Source organism: Schistocerca piceifrons, chromosome X, assembly GCF_021461385.2.
Source record: "Schistocerca piceifrons isolate TAMUIC-IGC-003096 chromosome X, iqSchPice1.1, whole genome shotgun sequence".
Classification (NCBI taxonomy): Eukaryota; Metazoa; Arthropoda; class Insecta; order Orthoptera; family Acrididae; genus Schistocerca; species Schistocerca piceifrons.
Window position 1 is genome coordinate 172,865,784 of NC_060149.1, and position 25,927 is coordinate 172,891,710.

General features: G+C 40.7%; 1 long non-coding RNA gene across 1 annotated transcript in view; it reads right to left on the minus strand.

Annotated features, from left to right (window-relative positions):
* LOC124723173 overlaps window positions 1-25,927 on the minus strand; it is a 530,296-nt gene that overhangs the window by 439,504 nt on the left and 64,865 nt on the right. The window contains exon 2 of the long non-coding RNA XR_007006527.1: window positions 6,549-6,640. This is a non-coding gene — a long non-coding RNA (uncharacterized LOC124723173). The remainder of the gene's footprint in view (window positions 1-6,548; window positions 6,641-25,927) is intronic.

Sequence of the window (25,927 nt, forward strand, 5' to 3'; positions counted from 1 at the left end):
CTCAGGAATATTTTACCCAAGAGGATGCCATCATCATTTAATCATACAGTAGAGCTGCATGTCCTCGGGAAAAATTACGGCTGTAGTTTCCCCTTGCTTTCAGCCGTTCGCAGTACCAGCACAGCAAGGCCGTTTTGGTTAATGTTACAAGGCCAGATCAGTCAATCATCCAGACTGTTGCCCCTGCAACTACTGAAAAGGCTGCTGCCCCTCTTCAGGAACCACATGTTTGTCTGGCCTCTCAACAGATACCCCTCCGTTGTGGTTGCACCTACGGTACGGCCATCTGTATCGCTGAGGCACGCAAGCCTCCCCACCAACGGCAAGGTCCATGGTTCATGGGGGGATTTTACAATTATGAGAGCAATTGTCGAAGTCGAACGTCACAGTTATGCAACGATTCTGTATTTTTCAAAACGTATTTCCTTTACGAAGTAGGATCAAAGTGCTTAAAACTTCGCCCTCAAAGACGTTACAAAGAGGCAAGAGAAAATACTATTCGGTTCGTGGTTGAGTATCGTAGCAAACAAAAGACTATCATTCAGCAATATGTAATGCCGCGTCTGTAACTGTTTGATGTATCTGAACGTTAGTTACAATATTGTATGAACGCCTCATGTGTTTGCAATGTAGCATCATGTAGTACCAAAATGACTGCACTCCAGATTAGCACTACGCTTTTCTGATCCATTCACACTACAAGGTAGTTTAGGGAAAAGGTACAATTTCTGGTCGACGCCGTTGTAAGACGGAAGCGAGTAGCGTGGGTATGTTGAATACATTGCGCTGCACGCTCCCACGATCTGCCGCCTTGCGTGCGGTATAACATTACAGAGCTCTGGTGGAAACAGCCAACGATATATGCATAGATTTCGTATTAGCATATCTGTAATTTGGAGCAGGCGTTGTTCTGCATGTCACGCACTTTATTTTATAATCGAGTACCACAAAATTTCACATCTTCAATCTTATAATTTCGAAACTTCCAGATTGATAAGAGTACACCACACCGTACTGACATTAATGTCCTAAAGCTCGCACGTTCTGTTCGTTATTCCCTCCTCCGGTGATGGCACATGAATGAGAAAATTTTATTGATAATACTGCCTAACTTAGTTTCTAACTCTTTTACAGATGAAACAATTCTGCCGACTACGAAAATTTTGAAATTGAGAATTATCAGAAACCTGTTCGTATTTCTGCTTAACTTATAGTTCTAGTTTGACTAGGGAAACGCCCTAGTCTGGCCACCGAAACAGTCCGTGTCTTTTTCTTGGCTAAATATACATATGACACCCATTGTTTTCACGTCCATATCGACATCTTCGGCTGAGTGGAATAATGGAGATTTTTTTTCGATATTGTTGTAACTTGAACAATATGGAACTTTGTGCTTTCTTTCTCTGACTTCATTCCGATTTTTGTTAGTAAATGTCTTGCTTGAGAAGCATTACCTTTCGGGGTTTTCTTGGGGTGGTTGGTCAATATTATATTCCCTCCACCTTCTCTTCTGCGAATTGATTCTAGAACTTCTGCTACTGTTTTTATGTTCTTGGGTGGGATGAACACAGCCACAATTTCATACTGTGACAGAGACTCCATAAAAGGGCGTATCATTGTCCTGAAGTTAAGATGGAATAATTGGAAATCTGAAAGGTAATGCAACACTTGAACTACGATATACGCACACAGCTCAGTTGATACCCTTGCCCGAATAACGTAAGTTCAGTAACAGTTTCTGTAAAGTATTATGCCATTGGACTCTCCATTTAACACCGTTTCAAACGATAGCAACAGAAATGAGTCTGGGTCGTTCTTACTTAATTACTGTCCACCCGCTTAGCCGAGTGGTATCGTGTTTGCTTAGCCATGCAGCGGCCCGGGTTCCATTCCCCACTAGGTTGGAGATTTTCTCCGTTCGTGGACTGGGTGTTGTGTTATCATCACCATTCCATCCTCATCACCGACACGCAAGTCGCCCAATGTGGCGTCGCCTGGGATAAGACTTGCAACACGGCAGCCGAAGTTCCCCGTACGGGGCCTCCCGATCATGAATGCCACACGACCATTTCATTTCATTTTTTACTTGATTGCTTCCCAATCGTAAGATAGGCTGAAATAATGATGAACAAGTTTAGAACGCTTTCATCTCCATAGCTGTCTTGTTTATCATTGATAAGGAGCTCGTTTGTAGTGGCAACAAAACAACGACGTTGACCATATGAAATCAAAGACAGCGCACCTTCAGAACAAGTACCGGCGATATCAGGCAAAGGGGTCACATTTGGGACATTTATCCTAATAATAACAAAGCAGGATTATTTTGCAATTTCGTTCACAAAGCTAGAATAGTAGTGTCACATGCTGCTATATTATGGACGACTGATCAGAAAGAGCTCATTATTATAATGCCGTGTCGAAAGACAGGAACAACATCTACAAAACAGACCCAAGATTCTTCTGTCTTTTTCCACCAACGTGCTTAGTTATTTGCTCTTCCGCCGTCTTCAGTTGCGTGTAATATTATGTTGATAATTATTACTTTAGCTCCGTCTAAACGTAACTGAATAAAAAATTTTTTCTTCCATTGCCATGCCTTGCAAATAATGAAGGCGAAACGCCCTTGACAAGAAACATTTGTTTTAGTCAGTTGTAATTGCACGGATTTAAGGTGATAACTATCGTCATAACTTTTTCCATTCTTTTCCTTAATGCAGTAACACTTTCATGAGTTGCCACTGATGAAAGTTTTTTTCTGATATCGGTGCGTCCGAAAGGTTGCAGATACCACTTTGAAAGTCCATGAGCCATGTAGTGGAGTGATATGGACAGTCGTGTTCAAGTTGGGGAGACTTTCTCTTAGAGCGTTGACCCGATGTCATCTCTCGGGAAGCAGGTATCTTCTTTCTTCTACTGCTAGTGTCGATGTTAGACAATAAACAGCTATGAACAACTGAGAAGCACAGCAGGCCTCTTGGCTGAGAAAAGGAAAGAAAGTATGTCGCAGTTCCTCGTCCCGTCAACGTCGAGGTTGTTGGACACGGAGCACTAGCTCAGTTCGAGTAGGACAATGGTAGGAAGTAGCTAGATACAAGTGCGAGAGAACGATAATCAGATAATAAGGGGTCATAAATCCCACTAATATTTCAGGTTCCAGTAGTACATCAAGTCAATTATTTTTTTCTCACTATAAGTTTGTTTTATTTCCATTGAAAAAACTTAGTTACAAAATTGCTAAACTATAGTCATCCATTACTCATACAAGGCTAAAAACGTATAATTTTCGATCCTGCCAGCCATGATTAGATATTCAATGAGTCTCGAAAACCGGAAGAACTTTTTAAATCTAAGAAAAATAGCAACATCCTCGCTATAAAGACTTCCAAAAAAGTATAAATTAAATTTCCATGTATTAATTCTTGCGGTGAATCGTTGTGCTTTATCCTATCATCCATTTTCATCACTTATCTCAGTATGTGATCTCTTGCCTACTTTCCTGTCCTCTGTAGACATCTACATTTAGCTCATGTAAATCGTTGCAACGTGTGTCGTCCTTACGTTCTACACGTTATTTATTCCTGTTCTGTTATAATCGCGAACGTACATTCCTCATGGGGAAATGTTAATCTTCACCGTCTCCAGTGAGGCAGAATGTGTGTGTCTGTGTCCGTGTGTGTGTGTGTGTGTGTGTGTGTGTGTGTGTGTGTGTCGCTCGATGGGAACTTCAGTAGCGACCCTGAAAACGTATGGATAACTTGACTCAAGGGTCCACCCCCGGTAGCTGAGTGGTCAGTGCGACTTAATTTGAATCCTAATGGCCCGTGTACGATTCCCGGCTGGGTCGGAGATCTTCTCCGCTCAGGAACTGGGTGTTGTGTTGTCCTAATCATCATCGTTTCATCCCCATCGACGCGCAAGTCGCCGAAGTGGCGTCAAATCGAAAGACTTGCGCCCGGCGAATGGTCTACCCGACGGGAGGCCCTAGTCACTCACCATCTACTTTTTATCTGAATAAGGGCGCCCAGAAAGAGTCTTTGATAGAAGTCTGATGTCATCCCCATGCTCCACCGCCTAAGTCCTTTATTGGAAAACTGAAGTGCATTCACAGATTCTACCCTGGAAACCGACTCTTCTAATTTTATGAAGAAATTCCAAGACATAATAGCTGCCTTTTGTCGACTATCTACTGTTTGAGACTTTTTGTAATTTCTTCGTCACTTTTCTGCTATCCACAGACCATGCCATCCTTGGTTTGTATACGTTAGATAAATCGCATCAGTAGTTTCAGGTTGCTCAGGAATGACGGCTGAGATATTTGAAATTAGTAGCTCATTGTCTTTAAAGCCTGACTTCTGAGTACTTCTATCTTTACGTAGAGTGTCCGCCCCGGCAGCTGAGTGGTCAGCGTGACCGACTGTCAATCCGAAGGGCCCGGGTTCGATTCCCGGCTGGGTCGGAGATTTTCTCCGCTCAGGGACTGGGTGTTGTGCTGTCCTAATCATCATCATTTCATCCCCATCGACGCGCAGTTCGCCGAAGTGGCGTCAAATCGAAAGACCTGCACCAGGCGAACGGTCTACCCGACGGGAGACCCTAGCCACACGACATTAACGTAAGGTTTCTGAGACTGTGACAAATTGATTATATTATTAAACATCAGTTAGCAAACTACCAGTTACGTTCTGATGATCGTAATACGTTTCTAGAAACAGATAACCGATATTTACAAATTACAGTGAAGCGCCAAACAAACTGATATAGGCATGTGTATTCAAATACAGAGATATGTCAACAGGCAGAATACGCCGCTGCGGTCTGCAGCGCCTATATAAGACATCTAGTGTTTGGCACAGTTGTTAGATCGGTTACTGCCGCTACAATGGCAGGTTATCAAGATTTAAGTGGGTCTGAACGTAGTGTTATAGTCGGCACACGAGCGATGGGACACAACATGTCCGAGGTAGCGGCGAAGTGGGGATTTTCCCGTACGACCATTTCACGAGTGTGCTGGGAATACAGTATCAGGAATCCGGTAAAACATCAAATCTCCGACATCGCTGTGGCCGGAAAAAGATCCTGCAAGAACGGGACCAACGACGACTGAAGAAAATCGTTCAACGTGACAGAAGTGCAACCCTTCCGCAAATTGCTGCTGATTTCAATGTTGGGCCATCAACAAGTGTCAGCGTGCGATCCATTCAACGAAACATCATCGATATGGATTTTCGGAGCCTTGATGGCTGCACGACACAAAGCTTTACGCTTCACCTGGGCCCGTCAACGCAGACTTGGACTGTTGATGACTGGAATCATGTTTCCTGGTCTAACGAGTCTCGTTCCAAATTGTATCGATCGGATGGACTTGTATGGGTATGGAGACAACCTCATGAGTTCATGGACTCAGCACGTCAGCAGGGGACTGTTCAGACTGGTGGAGGCTCTGTAATGGTGTGGACCGTGTGCAGTTGGAGCTGTATGGGACTCCTGGTACGTCTGGATGCGACTCTGACAGGTGACTCGTACGTAAGCATCCTGTCTGATCACCTACATCCATCCACGTCCATTGTGCATTCCGACAAACTTGGGAAATTCTAGCAGGACAATGCGACACCTCACACGTCCAGATTTTCTACAGAGAGGCTCCAGGAGCAGTCTTCTGAGTTTAAACACTTCCACTGGCCACCAAGCTCCCCAGGCGTGAGCATTATTTAGCGTTTCTGGGATGTCTCGCAACGTGCGGTTCAGAAGAGATCTCCATCCCGTCGTACTCTTACGGATTTATGGAGAGCCTTGCAGGACTCACGGTGTCAGTTCCCTCCAGCACTACTTCAGACATTAATCGAGTCCATGCCACGTCGTGCTTCAGTGTATATTAGCAAATGAGCTCGTTCGCTTTTGCTGCAGTCGTCTTGTATAACTGTCTTGTTACGGTATGCATGTGTTTAAAAAGCTGTCCTCATTCACCTGATCTCATTTATGTCATACCTTATAATCGAGATGACCAATATACTTTTTCCTAAACTGAATATCCAGGTGGTTCTTAACATTATGCACAAAATGGTATTCAAACAATTAACTAATAATCAACGGCACATTTTCCGAAAAGTGTGGGATGACGGGTTTAAAAAACGACAGGAATTTCAGTTTCTTAGGAACCGTAATTATTCGATACCATATTTATGAAGTCCATGAGTTTCTTACGTCAAATAATTCAACAAATATCGTCTATGAATACGGTCTAAATATTTTTTCATAGGTTCGACACACTTCCTATGTAACATAATTTGTGTTGGCCTAACACAATTCACAGAGACAGACGAGAAGTTGCTTATCTGTGTGCAAATTAGTCTTCGTCCACCTATTGTGATATCTTTCAGGTGTCAATCCTATTCCAGATCTGCGTGTGCAGTATACTTTCAGCATATAAAGTGAAATATGTGTACGTCTGGGCATAGGCCATGAGGCAAAGTGGTATGCAATAATATATCAACTGTTTTTGTCTTTTGTGTTTTATTTTATTTGGTTTTCATTACTGGGGAGCAGCTTACTTTGGGGCCATTCAGCAGTGACTGTACACGTGTGTTTCCTCAGTAGTTGGCGGTGCTAAGCTCCATCGCTCTGAGATGGATGTTGGAACTACCTGAGAAAAGAAAGAGAACAGCATCGTTATCTTCTAGATTTAGAAATTCACAGAATGTTTTCAAGTAAATCTTAGAATGTAACCATCTCAATTATACGCGTTTAACATATTATCAAAATTTTGCAGTAAGGAATTGGCGTGATGAAATTAAGAACTGCTAGCGCTCTGTCTGAGTACAACTAAAAATGCACATTTTAAGGTGATTTTTCGCTTGGGGGATCTCTTAAATTTGAACAGTATGTAACTGGTTCAAATGGCTCTGAGCACTATGGGACTTAACATCTATGGTCATCAGTCCCCTAGAACTTAGAACTACTTAAACCTAACTAACCTAAGGACATCACACAACACCCAGTCATCACGAGGCAGAGAAAATCCCTGACCCCGCCGGGAATCGAACCCGGGAACTCGAGCGGGGGAAGCGAGAACGCTACCGCACGACAACGAGCTGCGGACAGTATGTAACTGTTTGTAATTAATGATAAAGCAGGTTCGCTAATCATTACTGCGGGGAAACGGAGATCTTATCTAACACTAAGCCGTGACCTTTTGCCCATTGTTACCTTTTTCACAAATTTCTTTTTTCTGTTTTAAGTAATGCGAACTAAATATATCTGTTACCTTATTTAACTAAATCCTATAATTGATGGGGGAAAAATAAAGGTTAATGTCACAAAAAATTGTCGTGGAATAGTTAAGAATTCGAGACAAAACCATGTACATGGTTTTACATTAGAATACTACAGTTGGCCATACTTTCTAATGTACTGCACGGTAAGTAACAACATCTATATTATTAATAGTAATGTAATTTTAAGTTCTATATGCCACAATAACCTCTAGCATCTGTGATCAGACTGTATAAATTTTGTATAATGATGAACAAATGGATGGACGACTTTTATGCTGTAATCTACTACATTTTCTGCAAAAGAGTACTTTGACAGCCTTAAGACGTTTATTATGTAAACATCTTTGTCTGGAAAACAACATTTCATCCTCTTTAAAGAATGAAGTTTCCATGATTCTGAAATATGACGTACACAGCAGACTGAAGATATTTAAAGTAGTTGCATGTGCAGTTATGTGCAATGTTCTGTCAACGTAATCTCTTTCTACAACCAACAAGCCGATACAGATCCATAATCACATGATCACGTATTCTGTATTTTAACATCATAAATGTAACAAAAGTAAAGCACGTATTTTTTACCGACGGAAGTCTACAGGCAACAATTGAACATTGAAACATTGAGCCAAACACACCGTACACAAATCAGAAACACTCGTGGATAGATGAAATGCGCAAATTATATGGTTTACTGGGAAACCAAGTTTTCTGCGAAACCAAGTAATAGGCATATTTTCTATTAACGAATCCTGGTGTTGACTATTGGCAAGGTGTTGCCCTCGTTTCTCCCTCTTGTGATGATTTTATTTCCCCAGTTTTTGAAAGAGTATTTCCAATCAGTGGTCTACTCCACTGTCTACTTACCACCTGATGAAATATGTCCTCTGACACACTGTGTTATCTGGCTCCAATTTATTTTAAGATGAGCCAGCAAGAGAGGGTTCACATGAATATATATGTTTATGGAAGCTAAGTTAAGCCAGAACAATGACTTACGTGTAAATAAGGGTGAAGGAGTGACGACTTGCATAGGCAACTTTCTTACAAGTGAGGACTGACATATCTCCAGCTAAGTGTTTACCTACGTTTGGAGGAAAAGACTGATCTCTGTAGACCATGCCTTCTCTGTAGTGGGTTTGGAAGATATACAGAATTTCGTGTAGGCCACATGCAGGTAATATCATGACCAGTAATTCTATATGCCAGTTGCTTTTTCCCATTGGTTAAATTCCTATGAAGTTTACAAATATGTATCGCCAACACTATTAAATGGCCTCGTGACTCAGTGTTCCTGTGAACTGGCTAGCTCATTCACAGGAGCGGGAAAAGCTGTACTTTCAATAAGGCAGTAGCCTTACAAGCCACGAAAGCAATAGATACCACTACTTCAGCCGCTACAGATGTTAGCGACTGGATAACGTTTGTATGCATCGCCTCACAGACCGTGCACGAGCTTCTGTGTATAGCTGTGTTTGCTTATATCTTTGATACTAAGTGATGTAGAAATTTATAGGAATCCTTGTCAGTTCCTAGTAGAAACTAGCGTTTCAAAAAATTCTATTTCTTCTAACGCATGGTACAACTGCTCAGAGTGTGTGTTACGTCAGTGGATGCACAGCAACTGCACCTAAAATCTCTATTTTGCTCCTTATTATAGTCTAGAAAGTTCACTGTTAAGGTAATGAATTGCTCAGAAATATCTTTGGCGTGTGATTCAATAATGATTTCAAGTGTACCCACGTCTGGCTCTGAGCACTATGGGACTTAACATCGTAGGTCATCAGTCCCCTAGAACTTAGCACTACTTAAACCTAACCAACCTAAGGACATCACACACATCCATGCCCGAGGCAGGATTCGAACCTGCGACCGTAGCAGTCCCGCGGTTCCGGACTGCAGCGCTGTACCCACGTCTGCTCTTTGCGTCCTCTTGCGCATGCACACTGAACAGACCGAAAGAGAAGCGCCTTTGCACGTGTGTGTGTGTGTGTGTTTCACGCGGGCGCTTACTAATATGGATTTAAAACGAACATATAGGGATCTCCGTATGATGGATGAGGGACGAGTTGCAAGAAGTCATACGTTTCCAGAACTGCCAGACCAAAGGCCATTTCTGTTTCTATCACTTCAACATTAGCGTCCGTCACAGATGACCACGATGTCGATGGGACTCACAGCTAGCATCAAATTATTTGATCGTTACACATCAAAAGTCACATTAACATATAACGTAAATTAGACAGTTCGTACAAGGACCAGATTGTGATAGCGTGTTTTAAATTGTAACCTACACATGTGTTCAGATAACAGCGACCGGTTAGGAAAACGCGATTTGTTAGTGGAGCTCTAGTAAGAAAACGCTGTGAATGTCTGTTACGGACATACAACGTTAATATCGCAGTATTTACTGACGTGTGACAATCGTCCAACTGTAGAAATTTTACTAAGTCGGCTCTCTTTCACTATTTAACGTTACTTGCAACGTGCAAGAACGTGGAAGAATCAAGAATAGATAAGTGAGTTTTCATTGCCTTTGTGTACATTTCTCTATGCTCTCCGGAAACAGTGCTGACGTGAACTGGTAAACGACTAAATAATAATAAGATAGAAAATGCACGTTTCACCGGGGAAATATAACGATGATTATTTGTTCCTGAACACTCGTGAAATGTACATAATGATTGATTCTGTCGAATAAACTCCACGGACTATTACAAGATAGTAGGCTCGGATGCTTAACAGAAAAAAATTGTCTGGTGGTAATATAAAAACCACCAAAACTGGAAAACATTTCTCAATAATAACACTTCTTCCACTATCTGGTTCATTAACATTCACATCATATATGAAACAGCTCTAGAGCGAATGGTTTTTAGATATCTATTCCATTTTGTTGAAGGGGACTTGACAGCAAATTTTAAAAATATGAAGATTAATATTAACGTCCAGTCGACAACGAGGGAGTTAGAGAGAGAGCACAAAATGAAACTGGGGAAGAAAGCAGATAGAAGTCGGTAGTTTCCTTTACAAAGCAACCATAGCGACATTTGAGTTAAAAGATAGGAAATCGCAGTAAAGTTAAATCTGGATGGTCGATCGGGGATAGAGTCCCGTTTCTTAACCAACGCACCATACTGTTCAGTGCGATAAGAAATGAATAAACTTTAAAAGGCTTAATTACGCAGTTTTGTCAGTTGTGTCATTCTCATTAGAAACTACATACGAACATCTCAAGTTTGGAAATCCTCGTCTGAAGTAGTATACTCTCATTATTAAAACAAAGTACATGATAATCGCCTCTTTTCGGCAAAGACTTTTCAGAGAATTCTGTAAATGTGGGACAACTGTCAGAATTGGAAATACTTAGTAGTCATTTCCAATTAGGACAGGCTTTATCTGATCCAACAAAACTACATCAGACTCAATAGAACGAGATCCTATAAAAAATTCTCCCACTTTTGACACTAACACATTAAGCAGTACCTTGAAGTCGAAATGCATATCTAGAATTCTAGTGGAATATTGCAAATAACTTAATTTTCTTAATACTTGCACTATAAAACAATACATTTCCAAACAATGTGCTTCTCTGCCATGGAAGACATTTGTTTCCGTATTTCAGCAGCACGTTATGTTGCCCAGTGTCGTTCACTTTTAATCGTTATTGAAATCTAAGAAGGAAATAACTGTGATTGTACTCATTCAATCAATTTCTTCCCACCTCAGTATAAAAGTCCCATAAGTAACACTAGAAACCGAGCAGATGCTTACTGTTAGGCCAGAATGGCAAATTCAAAGTGTTTCGAGACTTGGCTACGTTTTACAACTTTCTCTTTGTCGGCTGGCCGAAAGCAGTGTTTTAAGTTCCATCTAGAGGAGACACCGCAATAAACATTCACCAGGTTTGGAGAAATAGTTTCCTATCCCAGCCGCAAGGAGCAGCGGATGTAAGACGGAGTGATATAACAAGGTTGAGGCATAGCGCATAACCGCCTAATAATATGAATCATCGTGTCCAAAGTGGAATGCGGCAATCATCACACCAGGCGCGGGCACGGCGCGCCCACGCAACCTAAAAAAGAGCAACTCATGCAAATAACTAACCGTAACCTCGCATTATCAACACAATTGCTCACACAAAATGGCTGCCTTCTAACCCAGCATTACACTCCATAACAAGACAGAAAGAAAAAACGAATCGAAAAAGCAAACATGTACTCTGTTCTTATCAAATTTATCATTAGAACTTTTAGAAAAAAAGAACGAATAAAGAGAAGCGAATCTCGTTTTTTTACCTCCATCTCTTCTTTTTTACTGTTACAGTCTCGAATATAAACCCCTCGTGATTATACACAGTAAGACAGAATTCGAGTTTTATGAGTTTGTCTTCAGTACCGCATGTTCCCGCAGAAAGGTAAAAAGAAGAAGTGAACTACGGTAGCTGTGAATGTGAGCCTTAGTAATCCCTCTGATCACATCTTACCATTTCACTTCAACATTTCCACACGTATCAACATTTGCGTACGTATTACGTTCAACTGTTTTTTATTGTTGCTACAGTGTCCACAAAAATCCTTTGGGCTCCTATATGCATTTCTGAAATAAGAGATTTAAATTCGCAAGCCACATCTAACACAAATAGCGTAGGAAATGTGAAATATCAGGGCATGCTGCAGCAGGTGTGCATAGCAGCCGCACCGTTGGCAAATAACGTGATGATATATAATGGATACAGAACATGAAAACGCTAGTGTTGTTTACAGAGTCGTGAGAGAGTTTCTCACTGAACGTAAAAGCTAACGAATGCCACCTACTCGTGGCAATCACATCTAGTTACTGGACCATGTGAATTCCTTACTACAAGTTATAACGTTCGAATTCCGCTTCTAGGTGTAGTGGCAATACACGAGTTCCACGATCACACTGTCTGTATTCAAATACTGGGCCACTCGGGATAGTATCTTTTCCCACGGGTTCGCTGGGTTAATTTACGTGAATACCAGATTTTTCTAAGGTCAAAGTTGATTCCTCCATCAGTCTTCTTAAAATAACCAAGACAGCTGGGGCAGATTTTAAGACACTGGATCCACATTCGAGAGAACAGTAGTTGAGACTATAGTTTCGTCATTCATACTTAAGCTTTCTGTTGCTCCATTAAAAATTGTTGAAGGCAAATGCTGGAACGGTTTCTTTGAAAAGGAAGACAACGAATTCCTTTACCATCTTTTCTCAGTCGGAGCACGTGTTTCGTCTGTAATGACCTATTCGTCAACGCGCCGTTAACCTATAGTCTACGTTTTCTTGTCAAAATAACCTGGTGTTTGGACTCTGGTACCCACACATAACCACACTTTTGATGAGACTCCAACCGAAGGGTTAGAAATTAGCAGATAAGATGAGATGAAGGGAAACGATTACATATAAGAAAACGACGAGTGTCAACTTAGTGTCAGAGCTCGATATTTTTAGTTTTCTTACGCTCTAGTCTTCGATATCATTTGAAATTACACACCTGCAGTGAGCCTTCATTAGGTGAGCTCACTGAAGAAGTGCAAAAAAGAGTAAAGTATTTTATAACCTACAATTTCTCTTCAAACAAAAATTTTAGCGACTTACTTCATTGAAAATTGCTAAAATCTCTAAACTTGGGAATGGAAGAAGAAAACTATTGGCACTCTGTGACTGGTTATTTAATTTATGAGTGGTCGGTGAGCTTATGAAGTCATTCTCAAGAACCTTTTGTTACAGAAGCAATTGCTATAATTTAAATAATTTTCTGTAGAACATTAACAAAGTTATATCTTCATTTTTAAACACCAAGTGAAAATACAAGGACGTACTGAAGCACGTGATGCCAGCCAGCGATGTAGGGGAAAAATGTTTTCTAACAAAAATGTTTCCTCGAAGTTTGAGCATTATTTTTTTGCTGACGAAATAGAAAATATATTCAATCTACATCACTTTCTGTCACGAAATAATTGTAAAGGCGTGGTAAAACTAACAACAAAATGTTCTAAAGTACAGTTTGTGATGATTTCCAAGTTTCACCGGTGTAAATGGTCTTTCAAAAACAAATATGGACCACACACCTACTCTATATTTTGGACAGAGCTTAATTTAATCATAGTTAACACCTGGTTGCAGAATCATAAAAGAAGGTTATATAGCGGCCACGCCAGATTTCAGATTAATTATATAATGGTAAGACAGATACTTCGAAACCAGATGTTAAATTGTAAGCCCTTCTGCAAAAACAGTTGCGAAATCTAACCATAATATTTGCTTATGAACTGCAGATTAAACTGAAGGAATTGAAAAAAACTTAGGAAACTAAAGAGATGGATTATGAATAAATTGAAGAGCACAGAGGCTGTAGAGAGTTTGTTAGGTAGAATTAGGCAACGTTGAACTAAACCAGAAGAAAGGAATACAACAGAAAACGAATGGGTAGCTTTGAGAGGAGAAATAGTGAGGGCAGAAGGGGATCAAATAGGAAAAAAAGGCATATTAGAAATGCTTGGGTAACTCAGAAGATATTGGACTTAACTGATGAAAGGAAAAAATATAAAAAAGCAGCAAATAATGCAGGCGAAAGGGAAAACAGACATCTGAAAAATGAGACTGACAGAAAGCGCAAAATGGCCAAGCACGAGTGGCTAGAGCACAAATGCAACGCTGTAGAATCATGTATAACTGCGGCAAAGATAAATGCTGCCTATAGGAAAGTTGAAGAGGCCTTTGGAGAACAGAGAATCAAATGTATCGAAGATGAAAAGTAGTCCTAAGCAAAGAAGGGAAAGATGATAAGGTGGAAGAAATATATTGACGGTCTATATAAGGGGAACATACTTAAGCACCATATAATAGAAAGAAAAACAATTAGGTGAACATGATATGGGGCACATGCCGCTGCGAGGATAATTTGACAAAGCAATTAAAGGCATAAGTGGAAACAAAGACTTTGGAAATGACAACATTCTCTCAGAATTATTAAGATTCTTGGGAGAACCAGGTATTATGAAATTATTCCACGTGGTGTGTAAAAGATATGAGAGAGGCGAAAAACTCTCAGACTTCAGGATGATTGAAATAATTCCAATTACAAATAAGGCGCGTAACGACAGGTATGAATAGTAACAAACCATCAGTTTAAAAAATGATGGTCGAAAAATGTTGACATTAATTATTTACAGGACAATGGAAGAACTGGTAGAGGCCCACCATGGGGAAGATCAGTTGGGGTTCTGGCGAAGCATAGGTATATGCGGGGCAATATTGGGCCTACGCCGTATCTATTAAACACAGGTTGAAGAAAGGCAAACCTACGTTTATACCATTTGTAGATTTAGAGAAATCTTTTGACAACAAGGACTAAATTGCATCGACCGAAAGGTTACTTACAACTTGTACAGAAACCAGACTGCAGTTCTAAGAGTCGAAGGAGATGAAAAGGGAAACCATATTTTAGAAGGGAATGAGACGGGATTGTAGCCTAGGCCCTATGTTATTCAATCTGTGCATTGAGCAAGCGGTGAAGGAAACCAAGGAGAAATTTGGAAAGGCTATTACGGCAAATGACTTTGAAGAGCAGTTGAACGGAATGCATTGTGTCTTAAAAATAGGTTATAAGATAAGCTTCAACAAAAATCAAACAGTGGTACTAAACGTTTGCCGAATTAAATCAGGTGATGCTAAGGGAATTAGATTAGGAAAAGGGGCACTAAAAGTAACAGACGAGTTTTGCTATTTGGGCAGTAAAATAACTGATGATGTCCGAATTAGAGTGCATAGATATCATTTATGGGCGAGATCAATGTCAATTTCGATAGTTCCCGCTCCCAGCAACACATGCCACACTTATCTCTAAGTTTGTATATTTGAGGGTTAGCCTGTTTTTTCCGCGAATGTCTTCAGTTGAGGAGATAATTAATCTAATTGGGGAAAAAAGTAATTTATGGCACAACTAGACTAAAAGAAGTGATCGGTCATTTAATTTTAGTTATTCTTAAATACGACGCTATTTCAGAAGCTGTATTTCATGAATGACAATTTCGCTTTGTGGTTAATCAATATTGTTTTCGGGAAAGTACCAAACCTGAATTTCTTGCAGTTTTGGGACACGTCGTGATTAACAAGCTTTAAATTTTAGTGACAGTAACTAAATGGTGGCTTCAGTAGAGTGTTATCATTGGGTCAGGCGCGCAGCCGTTGCAAACACAGCTACGTTGAAGGTGTATTCATTTCCTTCAATTAAGTTAACAAAAATCACGTGATCATCTGATTATCCTAAGAAGCACAGATTTCTTTAGTTTGACACTAGAGATAATTTTATTAAATAGTTTATACGCGAAGGAAACAAATTGGCGTTTGGTTCTACAGCGTGTCCAGCGAAGGAATCTCTGCTTTCAAAACTAAGTATCTCGAAAATTATGATCGACAGACGTTTGCAGCAAAGTCTGTATTTATTGCGAAAGCTCTAAAAGTTTTATACGGAAGTGTCGAGATAGGTCGAAAAGCTACTAACAGATGGCGCTGTAATCGCAATACGTAGCGCCTATAAATAGTGCGTCGTATCTCAGAACGATCAGTTCCACCGCTGAAATGTGAAAGTATGTTAGCGTACCAAGCGAAAAGGTTAAATTTTCGTATTCTATTGAACAACGAGTTTTTCCGATACTAGAATACCACAGGTTAAAACATAGTCCTACGGCAACAAGGTACAGTTTTCAGACATAATTTAATGTTTCAAAAGCGCCCGACGAGAAAACCATTCGCAAGCTCTTTGCCGAATTCCAACAAAGTGGCAGCGTGGCTGATGGTCTAGGGAGATGGTGGCCCCAGGTAAACTGTAGTTACTCCTGAAAATGTCGCCACGGCTTCTGTAACTATTCTGCAAAATTCTAAGAAATCCATGCGAAGACTTGCAGCAGAGACTGGTTTCAAGCGTTCCAGCACGCAAAAAATACTGAGACAGAGCCTACAAATGTTTCTATTCAATATGCACATCCGCTAGGCCATGTCTGTACGAGCTGTGTGAATCAGATTTTCACAATTAGTGATAATGAAGGATTTGTTGTTTGCTGCATCTGGTTCACAGATGAAGTACACTTCCCCTGAATGCAGTCGTGAATAAACTAACCTGGCGACATAGGGCTTCCGAAAATCTCCGTTTGTGTATTTGCAAGGTGCAGCAGAGACATTACTGCCCTTTTTTTCTTGTAAGAAACGGTCACTATTCAAGGATACGCTGCAATTTCGAAACAACTTGTCTCCACACAGATCTAATGTCGGAGGATCGTCCAGGCACCTAGTGACTTATGCAAGATGGAGAAGGACACATCACACCGAAAAGGTATTTCGCTTTCTTAATGAATACTTCTGAGACAGAGTCATACCATTGGATTACTGCAAATTTACTGGCGTAGGGATGTCCGGCCGATCTGACTCCCTGTGACTACCTTTTGTGGGGCACATTGTAAGACACTATCTTTCGAAACCATCCCACCACGTTGAACGCGCTTGGAACGGCGGTCTGTGCGGTATCTGACCCCACTTCCGTTGAGCCAGTACAGGATGTGATGGCAAATTTCGTTGTTTTTTTGCTTCACTTCTGTACCGCGAATGGTGGACACTTCGAGAAGCTTGTGATAGGATTGCAAAGACTGTTTACATAAGACGAGTTTAATTATGCAAGTTGATGATGTACGAGCTACACAGCGTACAGCGCCATGTATTAGCAGTTTTTCAGACTTTTTCGAAACGTCTGCATAACTTCTGTATAAAATTCTTACAGCTTTCACAATAACCATACCTTCTGTTTCATTGTCTATCTATATAACCTTTCGTGATACTTAATTCTAAAGTCAGGGGCTCCTTCGCTGGGCACCCAGTATGTGCAGCGCTTTTCATTTGTGATTTTTTGTCCATTATTCTGCCTTCATCCTCTCGACGGAACCCATGAATTAATAAAAATGCCAGTGAAGGAGGAAACCATTTCCTCTCATGTGAAACTTCAAATACCATTCCGACGCCATTCACATCGCATAGCTTTGGAGTACCTACATAAAAGACTGTCAGATTTTAAAAACGGAGAAGAACCTTTGCTGTGTGCAGGGTAGGTTTATTTCAATAAGCATAGTATTCACAGGTTAGTGAAAGATTTACAACTGTTCAATCTTCCGTCAACAGTCGTCCATCACTAATGTCGAACATACTGTATCGTCCCTCCATGTTTTTCATCCCTAATAGATAAGGTTTTGTTTCAGTCTGTTCACGAAAAAATGTGTCAATGAAATATCCATTTACCTAAGAGATCTAAAGCCTCATATCACAAACTGGAGATACCAAATTGTGGCCAATGAATAATCTAGAACATCTGTAGCCCTCGGCATTTGGCCTAATTAACTCTTAACACAAAGCAAGAGGAGTGATTCTAAGAGACCCATCAACAGAAAAACAAAATAATAATAATAATAATAATAATTTCTCCATAGTGAAGTGTTTGCCGAAGGCTGCACCTAATGAGACAGTACACGAGGAAACGACGGTACACTTCTTCAGTAACGGAAGTACGGAATCCAACTATGCAGATTAAACTAGTGTTGTTACTATGTCTAGTTTTTGTGAAAGTTGTTCGTGCTTTACATATGCTCACATCTGCGGCATTAGGCTCTATTTAAAATCGATAAAAGATTCTTCCCAAAGAACATTTTCCTGGGGAAAGGAGAGAAAATTTTGAGGTATAGTGAGCTTAGGGTAAAGCCATGATTTGCTTCTGTTGTCTCCTCTCTAAAAAAAGATCATACAATTTTTGAAAACCAGTTTTTCATATGAATTCGCCTTTACTCTAAAAATGAAGCCGCCCGAAAAGTGAGATCTGTAGACTCAACACGAAAGTTTCAAAAACGAGATGGCTACGACTCTTTAGGTTATTTAAAACATAAAGAAGAACAGAGGAAGGCTAGAGAAGAATATCCCATCAACATCAAGAGAAATGATACACTAACTGGTTCATGACAGCGGAGGAGGGTGAGGAATTTGCCTTGACTACGATGAAAAGACCATCCCGGATTTCCATGTCACGTGGTTTGGTGGACTGACAGAAAATGAGATTTGGACTCCACTCCTCCCGAAGGGACTCTCATATGAACCTTTTCACTCGGTATGCAGAAGAAAATACTTGCTGTAATGGCCCTCTCATCCGATTCTACTGACAGTTTCCAGAACCACAAAAAGTGTTGACGTGGAAAGTACCATCACTTGAAATTTGCTGGTTAGAACAAATACCGCATATGAGAGAAAAGCAAAAATGAGGAGATTAGCGCGACCAAATTATATATCTGGTGCTCGATATACGAAAATTAACAACAGAGCAGTACTTCTTTGGGTTACTAATCTTAGCAGCACGAAAAATAAGTAGCAACAATTGGAAACTCTACGAGAGATTATATTATCAGAAGGTGGTTCCCCACAGCTCGTCTATATTTGAAAAATGCCATATTAACGCCTTGAGCAGCTGGTAAAATGCTTCATTTTTACAACTTGTTTCGATCGACTGCCAATCATCTGGTTCATATACAGCAAATACAATGAAACGTGAGTAACATTACGAGCTTGAAGTGTCACGAATCTGTTGTTAACAATAAACAATAATTAAAATGTCATGCACTCACGTAAAAGTACTCACAGCTCCTTGTTAGGATAAATACAAAATCATTTTCGTCAAATGACAGAACAGTGAATTAGGCACTGAAAATCAAAGTATCCCGGGGATATGCAGCTCTACTGTATGGTTAAATTATGATGGCGTCCTCTTGGATAAAATGTTCCGGAGGTAAAATAGTCCCCCATACGAATCTCTGGGCGGAGCTGCTCAGAAGGATGTCGTTATCAGCAGAAACTAAACTGGCATTCTACGGATCGGTGCGTGGAATGTCAGATCCCTCAATCCCGCAGGTAGGTAAGAAAATTTAAAAAGTGAAATGGATAGGTTGAAGTTAGATATAGCAAAATTCGGTGGCGGGAGTAACAGGACTTCTGGTCAGGTGAATACAGGGATACAAAGCCCATGACTACCACAGTAGTAGAAGTTTACATGCCAGCTAGCTCCGCAGATTATGACGATATTGAAGAAATGTATGATGAGATAAAGGAAATTAATCAGACAGTTAAAGGAGATGAAAAATTAAACGTGATGGGTGACTGGAATTCGGTAGTAGGAAAAGGAAGAGAAGGAAAAATCGTTGGTGAATATGGCCTGGGGGAAAGGAATGAAAGAGGAATCCGTTTGGTAGACTTTCGCACAGAGCATAATTTAATCATCGCTAACACTTGGTTTAAGAACCACAAAAGAAGGTTGTATACGTAGAAGAGCTCTGGAGACACGGGAAGGCTTCAGATTGATTATATGATGGTTAGAGAGAGATTTAGGAACAAAATTTTAAACTATAAGACTTTTGTATGGCCAGATGACCACAATTTAGTGGTTATGAGCTGTAAATTAAAATTGAAGGAAATGGAGAAATGCAGGAAATTAACGAAATGGGACCTGGATAAGTTGAAGAAACCAGAGGTTGTTGAGAGCGTCAGAGGGAGCATTATACAACGATTGTCTAGGTAAAAAGAATATAGTAGAAGATGAATGGGTAGCGTTAAGAGATGAAATAGTGAAGGCAGCAGAGGAGTAAATAGGAAAATCGACAGGGCCTAGTAGGGATCCTTGGATAACACAAAAGATACTGAATTTAATTGGTGAAAGAGGAAATTTAAAAATGCAGCAAATGAAGCAGGCGAAAAGGAATACAAACGTTTAGAAAATGAGAGTGACAGGAAGTGCAAAACTGCTAATCAGGAATGGTTGGAGGACAAATGTAAGGATTTGAAAGCATATTGCACTAGTCGAAAGATAGATACCACCTACAAAAAATTAAAGAGGCCTTTGGGGAAAATAGAAGCAACTGTACGAGTATAAGGAGCTCAGGTGGTAAACCAGTACTCAGCTAAGAAAGGAAGGGTGGAAGGTGGAAGGAGTATGTAGCGGATCTCTTCGAAGGAGACGGCCTCGAAAGCAGTTTTATAGAATGGACGTGGAAACAAGTTCCTGGGAGTAGACGATATTCCGACAGCCCTGGGCGAGCCAGCCATGGCAAAACTCTGCCATCTGGATTGCAAGATGTATGAGACTGGCCAAATACTTTCAGACTTCAAGAAGAATGTAATAATTCCAATTCCAAAGACAACAGTTGCTGATATGTGTGAAAATTACCGGACAATCAGTCTGATAAGTCATGACTGCAAAATTCTAACACGCATTCTCTGCAGAAGAATGGAAAAACTGGTAGAAGCAGACCTCGGGGAACGTTAGTTTGGATTCCGAAGACATGTAGGAACACGCGAGGCAATACTGACCCTACGACTTATCTTAGAAGGTAGGTTAAGGAAAGGCGAACCTAAGTTTACAGCATTTGTGAAATTAGAGAAAGCTTTTGACAATGTTAACTGGAATACTTTATTTGAAATTCTGAAGCTATCGGGGGTAAAATACAGGCAGCGAAAGGAAATTTACAACTTGTACAGAAAGCAGACGGCAGTTATGAGAGTCGAGGGGCATGAAAGGGAAGCAGTTGTTGAGAAGGGGGGGAGACAGGTTTGTAGTCTATCCCAGACGTTATTCAATATTTACGCTGAAGTAAGAATTAAAATTCAGGGAGAAGATATAAAAACTTTGAGGTTTTCCGCTGATATTGTAATTCTGTCAGAGACAGCAAAGGACTTAAAAGAGCAGTTGAACCAAATTGACAGCATCTTCAAAGGATGATATAAAATGAACCTCAACAAAAGCAAAACAAGGATAATCGAATGTAGTGAAATTAAATCAGGTGATACTAAGGGAATTAGATTAGGAAACGAGACACATAAAGTAGTAGATGAGTTTTGCTGTTTGGGCAACAAAATAACTGATGATGGCCGAAGTAGAGAGGATATCAAGTGTAGATTGGCAATGGAAAGAAAAGCATTTCTGAAGAAGAGAAATCTGTTAATACTGAACAAGGATTTGAGTGTCAGGAAGTCTTTTTTGAAGGTATTTTACTGGAGTATAGCCATGTATGGAAGTGAAACGTGGACAATAAACAGTTTAGACAAAAAGAGAAGAGAAGCCTTCGAAATGTCGTGCTACAGAAAAGCGCTGAAAAATAGACGAGTGCATCACGTAACTAATGAGGAGGTACTGAATAGAATAGGGGAGACAAGGAATTTGTGGGATAACCTGACCAACAGAAGGGACGGTTGATAGAACACAGTATGTGACATCAAGATATCACCAATTTAGTTTTGGAGGGAAGTGTGGGTGGCAAAAATCGTAGAGGGAGACCAAGAGATGAATACAGTAAACAGATTTGGAAAGATATAAATTGCCGTAATTTTTCGGAGGTGAAGAGGCTCACACAAGATAGAATAGCATGGAGAACTGCATCAAACTATCCTTCGGACTGAACACCACAACAACAAATGGTTCACATTTATACAAAGTTATCATATAGTAACATAAGTTATATGGCCAGTCTATAAAAACCGTGCTAGGTGGAGTACTCTTTCATGTTTTAACTATAATCAGCGTTAACGATGTGAAGTGATTCGTACCACATAGATCCGGCTGCACAGCTGTTCACTGTTTATCGGTAAAACCAAAGATTTTCATAGAGTTCTTTACACATCGATAGCGCGTAATATCTTACTATTAAGAAGCTGTATGTCGCCTTGTACGTTACGATTAAGATAGTACAGCTACGCAAACATTTCGTGAATCTGGACAGCGTGTCTCATATAGTTACTGTACTACGAAAGCAGTGCACATACGAATGTGACAATATCCTGTTCCACGCTAGTGCTTACGAGTACATGTCAGCCATTACTTAAATGCATTAGTTTTGTCACCGCAACTGTGATTGCAACACGGGTAAGTTGCCGTGAGATACAACACGCAGAACATCTGTCATGGCTGTCACATCTACTTATCGTAGCAGACGACACACAGCTTGTTAATAGTAAGATAGTAGTCACTATCTACGTACAAAGACCTCTATGACCATCTTTGGTTCTACAATTAAGCAGTCATCAACCGTGCAATCGGCTCTATGTGGTATTAGTCACTTCACAGCGTTAACGCTGATGACAGTTGCACTGAAGAGCCAAAGAAACTGGTACACCTGCCTAATTTCGTGAGAGCAAGCAGAAGTGCCGCAACACGACGTGGCAAGGACTCGACTAATGTCTGAAGTAGTGCTGTAGGGAACTAACACAATGATTCCTGCAGAACTGTCCATAAATACACAAGAGTACGAGGAGATGGAGATCTCTTCTGAACAGCACGTTGCAAGGCATCCCAGATATGCTCAATAATGTTCATGTCTGGGGAGTTTGGTGGCCAGCAGAAGTGTTTAAACTCGGAAGAGTGTTCCTGGAGGCACTCTGTAGCATTTTTGGACGTGTAGGGTGTCGCATTGTCCTGCTGAAAATGCGCAAGTCCGTCGGAATGCACAATGCACATGAATGGATGCAGGTAATCAGAGAGGATGCTTACGTACGTGTCACTTGTCAGAGTCGTATCTAGACGTATCCGGGGTCCCATATCACTCCAACTTCATACGACGCACACCATTACAAAAAAATGGTTCAAATGGCTCTGAGCACTATGGGACTTAACATCTGAGGTCATCAGTCGCCTAGAACTTAGAACTAATTCAACCTAACTAACCTAAGGACATTACACACATCCATGCTCGAGGCAGGATTCGGACCTGCGACCGTAGTGGTCGCTCGGTTCCAGACTGTAGCGCCTAGAACCGCACGGCCACTCCGGCCGGCTCCACACCATTACTGAGCCTCCATCAGCTTCAACAGTCCCTTGCTGACATACAGGGGCCATGGGTTCATGAGGTTGTCTCCATACCCGCACACGTCCATCCACTCGATACAATTTGAAACGATACTCGTTCGACCAGGCAACGTGTTTCCATTCATCAACAGTCCAATGTCGGTGTTGACGGGCCCAGGCGAGGCGTAAAGCTTTGTGTCGTGCAGTCATCAAGGTTACACGAGTGGGTCTTCGGCTCCGAAAGCTCATAGCGATGATGCTTCATTGAATGGTTCGCATGCTGATACTTGTTGATGGCCTAGCATTGAAATCTACAGCAATGAATGGCTGCACTTCTGTCACGTTGAACGATTCTCTTCAGTCGTCGTTGGTCTCGTTCTAGAAGGATCTTTTTCCAGGCGCAGCGATATCGAAGAGTTGGATGTTTTACCGGATTCCTGATATTCACGGTACACTCGTGAAACGGTCACACTGGAAAATCCCCACTTCGTCGCTATCCCGGAGAAACTATGTTCCATATCTCGTGTGCCAACTATAACACTACGTTGAAACTCACTTAAATGTTGATAACCTGCCATTGTAGCAGCAGTAACCGATCTAACAACTACGCCGTTTTCTGCCTGCTTACACATCTCTGTAATTGAATGCAGATGCCTATATCAGTTTCTTTGGCGCTTCAGTGTATAATATGAATGAGTACACTACGCATTCATATAATTAATTAAGCCTAACTGGGTAACGGATCAACCTTCTTCTGTGCGCATGCATAAATGCGGCCGACCTTCTGTGGGAATCTCAGAGAAGCGAGCTTTGAGGTAATGGACAGGGACTGCGGATAGGTTACGCTCGATTGGAATGTGGATTTGCCGAGAGGCGTACTCCGTGCTGTTGCGGTAAAGCTGTGTCCCGCATGGCACAGTGGTTAACGCACCTGCGTAATAATCAGGAGGTTCCCCATTTTCCTCATCGCCGCTGATTCCGCGTAATGTCGATGCAGCTGTCTACAGTTATCCCCTCTCCTCCCTTTCGTTTCCTCTCTCCACCTATCCACATTCAATTTACAAATAGAATACACTACCTAGCACGGTTTTTATAGACTGTCGTTATAATTTATAGTACAATATTATAACGCGTGACTCTGTACAAATGTGTACCATTTACGTATTCATAATATATGGTTTTCGCATTGAGTCACATCACTGTGTTGTGGTATACTTTTATTTTCAGTGCGCGATTCACGGTTTCATCATTTCACGATAATGATTTTACATTTCGCCTAACATGAAGCAGTGAACACTTTTATGTGAGTACGTGGCATTTTATTACGTGTGTGCTGTCGTTAACATTTACATCAATTAACAGATTCATGACAGTTTTAGCCTGCAATGTTACTTACATATTATTTTATTTGGTATATAGGAATCTGATTATCGTCAGTCGACCGAAACTCGTTGAATAAATAAAGAACTTCACAGTAGCTCAGCGCGGGAATATGGCATTTTTCATTTACTTTGTCTCAAGTAATAAGTCAAAAATCAGTTTGACATTCGTTTAAAGTATTTTGAGCCTTACGAACGTAAAGTACTGACAAGCGATTGTGGATTGGTTAAATGTTATCAAATGACATAGTTAACGTTGATATATTCAGAAAATATGATGGTCTGCCTTGTGAAATAAAACTAACCTGAGATATTCTTAGTTATGTACCAGATACCGCAGCACACAATGAAATACATTCTACGTTACTTCAAATTAGAAATGTTGATGTGGAAATCACACTCTGATGTACATTTGTCTTAAATAAGAAAATTATGAAAAATTTGCGTTTCATTGTTTTGATATCATCATCATCATCATCATTTAAGATTGATTATGCCTTTCAGCGTTCAGTCTGGAGCATAGTCCCCCTTATAAAATTCCTCCATGATCCCCTATTCAGTGCTAACATTGGTGCCTCTTCTGATGTTAAGCCTATTACTTCAAAATCATTCTTAACCGAATCCAGGTACCTTCTCCTTGATCTGCCCCGACTCCTCCTACCCTCTACTGCTGAACCCATGAGTCTCTTGGGTAACCTTGCTTCTCCCATGCGTGTAACATGACCCCACCATCTAAGCCTGTTCGCCCTAACTGCTACATCTATAGAGTTCATTCCCAGTTTTTCTTTGATTTCCTCATTGTGCACACCCTCCTGCCATTGTTCCCATCTACTAGTACTTGCAATCATTCTAGCTACTTTCATGTCCGTAACCTCAACCTTGTTGATAAGGTAACCTGAATGCACCCAGCTTTCGCTCCCATACAACAAAGTTGGTCGAAAGATTGAACGGTGCACAGATAACTTAGTCTTGGTACTGACTTCCTTCTTGCAGAAGAGAGTAGATCGTAGCTGAGCGCTGACCGCATTAGCTTTGCTACACCTCGCTTCCAGTTCTTTCACTATGTTGCCATCCTGTGAGAATATGCATCCTAAGTACTTGAAACCGTCCACCTGTTCTAACTTTGTTCGTCCTATTTGGCACCCAATCCGTTTACATCTCTTTCCCACTGACATTACTTTCGTTTTGGAGATGCTACATTTCTGATCCAGCTCTGAAATATTACTTTGAAAACTTTGAATTGAATCTGCCATTACAACTAAGTCATCGGCATATGCAAGACTGCTTATTTTGTGTTCACATATCTTAATCTCACCCAGCCAGTCTATTCTTTTCAACATATGATCCATAAATAATATCAACAACAGTGGAGACAGGATGCAGCCTTGTCTTATCCCTGAAAC